The sequence below is a fragment of the Chiloscyllium punctatum genome, chromosome 14 (genome assembly GCF_047496795.1).
Source record: "Chiloscyllium punctatum isolate Juve2018m chromosome 14, sChiPun1.3, whole genome shotgun sequence".
Taxonomy (NCBI): domain Eukaryota; kingdom Metazoa; phylum Chordata; class Chondrichthyes; order Orectolobiformes; family Hemiscylliidae; genus Chiloscyllium; species Chiloscyllium punctatum.
In genome coordinates this window covers 81024225-81027816 of record NC_092752.1, presented here as the reverse complement: position 1 = coordinate 81027816, position 3592 = coordinate 81024225, and positions in this window count along the sequence as shown.

Below are 3592 nucleotides of genomic sequence, written 5' to 3'. Positions count from 1 at the left end.
TCCACCACTGACTGATCAGATACACAAAAACCAGACAGGGGCAAGTGATGGGGGAACCAATAAGAAGGAAACATTCTCACCAAACTCCTTTTTCCGGATGGGTCAGTCCTTAACAGTATCTGTTGGAGCAGCCAGCACACAGTTCTGGAGGGGGGAATGCCTCAGCCGCCTCATATTGAAGGTCCTGCCCATACTGTTATGTGGCATTCCCTCCTGTGAAGTAGGACATACTTCGAAAGGACCAAGTAAATGGAAACTGGTCCTCCATGAGGCATCATGGGCTATCAGCAGCTGCAGCATCAATGGCGTTCCCTCCATCATAAAATCAGAAGTGGACTGTTCAGCCATGGTTCCAAAATGTTCAGTAATATTCATAACTACACCTATGCTGAAGCAGGCTATTCAGCCCATCAAGTGTTTTAAACAGGAACAGAATGAGGCTATTCAGCTATTCGAGCTTTTCAGCTTTTGAAGCTGATCTTTTAATATCTCATTCCTGGTCCATTGGAAATTGCAGGGAACATTCATCCTTTCAAAACAGCCACACAGGAATATGGGAGGACTGGTTATTGAGCCGGGAGAAGGTATAAGTTAGGGATAAATGTGTCTTTATCAGTTCAACACAAATTAACGACTGCAGTGACACGGTGACCAGTACTGGGATCTCAACGATTTGCAAGGTTTTAGAGAAATGCAACAGATGTATTCTAACTTAGATCGTCAGAAAATTAATTTATCAAGAAGAGGTAGAGAATCTCTAATTGGATAAGCAATGGACAGCGGCTTGGCAGATGGAATGTAACATGGGTATATGAAAACTATGATATTTATCAGCAAGAATAACAGGCTGTATGTTAAATAAATGTAGAGGGATAACAGGACTTATAGACACAGTGTGTCCTGCTGCATTCAGTCTGACCTTTTCAGACATGGGAAGTGTTGCTCCATCTCTCTGATGGTCTGCTCCCTAATGTTCCCAGTGGCCCCACAGCTCTCCTTACACACAGAATATTTTGTAGTGGTTGGTTGGCGGTGTGGAGTAGTGAGAGGTACTGTGTTTTAAGCCGTGTTCCAAGGGGATGGCCTTTATTCTGATGGCTATCATTTCTGGCTACGTAGATACCTGAAGACAATAGGAATAGCTGACTGCTTCTGAATGAAGAAGCTGTGGTTACTGCCAGGACAGTGGGTATTCACCAAAATGATGTCCTGTACATAATCACGCTGCAACATTAATGGAGTGAGAGACGGAGGGTCCTATCACAAAATGAGAATTAAAGGCATTACAGATCAGCTGAAATTGATAGGTCCAATACATTTTCAATCCATAACAGAGAAGCATTAAATCAGAGGATTTATCTCACCAGCACACAATACTGTGTCGACCAAGATCTGCTCAGTCCAGCCCAGCAATCTGCCGAGTGCAGAAAACTGTGCAGACCACAGCAGTGCATTACTCTAAACTAGACATCTGTCCAGCACAGGGAGTTGAGCAGACCACAGAATTGCTTCGATCTTTAAGCTCGGACTAGATGTATGTTCATCACTGGGAGCTATGAAAAACACAGCAGTGCATTGATTTTTAAACACAGTCTAAATATCAGTCTAGTACACCGAGCTATGCAGAGCACAAATCTACAAATCCTGATTAGATGTCTTGCCAGCACCGGGAACTATGCAGACCGCAGCAGTGCATTGATCTACGAAGCCGAAATGAAAATCAGTCCAGAACGCGGACCTATGCAGAACGCAGCAGTGCATTGACCTATAAACCCAGAATAGATATCTGTCCACGGTGTGCTGCTGGGAACGCACATCAGGCCAGGCAGCATGCAAAGAGCAAGAGAATCAGAGTTTCGGGCATAAGGCCTGATCAGATTCCTGATGAAGGGATTATGCCAGAAACTTTGATTCTCCTTCTCCTTGGTTATTGACTGGTCTGCTGTACATTCCCAGAAGCACACTCACGACTCTGTTTTCAAGCATCTGAGTCCTCACTTTCTGATTGGTCTCTGTCTAGCACTGGGAGCTAGGGAGACCGCAACACTGCAGTGATCTATAAACCTAAAAAAGATATCTATCCAGCATGGGGAGATACGCAGACCACCGCAGTAAATTGATCTATAGACCTGTACAATTTATCTGTTCAGCACCAGAATCTATGCAGACCATAGCAGTGCATTTACCGACACACGTGGACTCGATATCTGTACAACACGGGGAATTATGCAGACCACAGCTGTTAAATTGCATTGAGGTCACCCTGAGTGAAGTAATTTAGGAGAGGTTGAGTTTAATTTTAGTTCACTTTCTCCAACTTTAAATTTTTTTTGGAAATACACTTCAAAAGTATAGTGAGAATAGATTGTAAAGTCGTGAAACAACCCCAATGACAGCATATGGACCACCAAAGGGCATGTCTGTCTCTTTCTGTTATTATCTCAAGGACAACGTTGCAAGGAATGGTAGAAAACTGCTCTGAGTCTTCAAAGGTATTCTTTGAAGAAGGAAACAGCGTGGAATGTCGTAAAGATGGTGGCAGGGTTCAGAATGTTCCAGTTTGAACACCTATGCTCCGCCGACACTTTGATTCTTTCTTATTTATTCTATATTCTGGAGAGTATTTTGTTGCCAAACTATTATATTTTTAACGTGACTCCTTTGGGAAAGGAGGGAGTGAGTCCCAGATCAGAGGATCGTGAGGGGAATCAAGGCTTCAAGGGTTAAAGAACAGTTCTGCTTGGAGACATGTCCAAGAGCGGTTTGGATACTGGGCCCCAGACAGTTTGGAGACTGTTTCTGGTGCAGTCTATAGACTGGGCCAAGTGTGGCCTGGCGAATTGGCCCGGTGTCGCATGGACATTCGGCCCGATGCAGTTTGGAGACTGGTCCCGGAATGATCTGCAGTCTGGCCCAGTGTGTCCCAGAGACTGGGTCTGCTGCGGCCTTGTCACTTGGACACAGTGTGCTTTGGACACTGGCCCTGGTATAGTCTGGAGCCTGGGCCCCGTACGGCCTTGAGACTGAGCCTGGTGCGGTCTGCCGACTGAACCTGGTGTGATCTACAGTCTCGAGACTAGATATTGTATAATGTTGCTAGTGATATTTGGTCCAATGGAAGATAGTAGTGGGAAGTGTTAGTTGAATCTGAGGACATGGGGAAGCACTTCGTTATCATTTTTCGTCAGTATTCTCATTGGAAAATGGCAATGTCATTCAGAATACGGAGATACAGGCTACAAGATTAGATGGGAATGTTGACAAAGGGGTGGTGTTCACAATTTTGGAAGATCTGAATATAGGTATTAACCCTGGGCCAGCTGGATTTATTCTCGGGTTCTCTGGAAAGCCAGGGAGGCATTACAGAGTCTTTGACTTAAAAATATCTGTCATCATTGTCGACAGGAGTAGTGCCAGAAGACTGGAGGATATCAAAAGTTTTTCTCTTGCTTAAGAAGGGGTATCGGGACAACCCTGGTAACTAAAGGGCAGTGCGCCTTATATCAGTTGTGAGTAAGACGTGGGAAAATTTTGTGAGAGATAAGATTTGTAATTATCTGAAAAGGAATAATTTGATTAGAGATAGTCAACA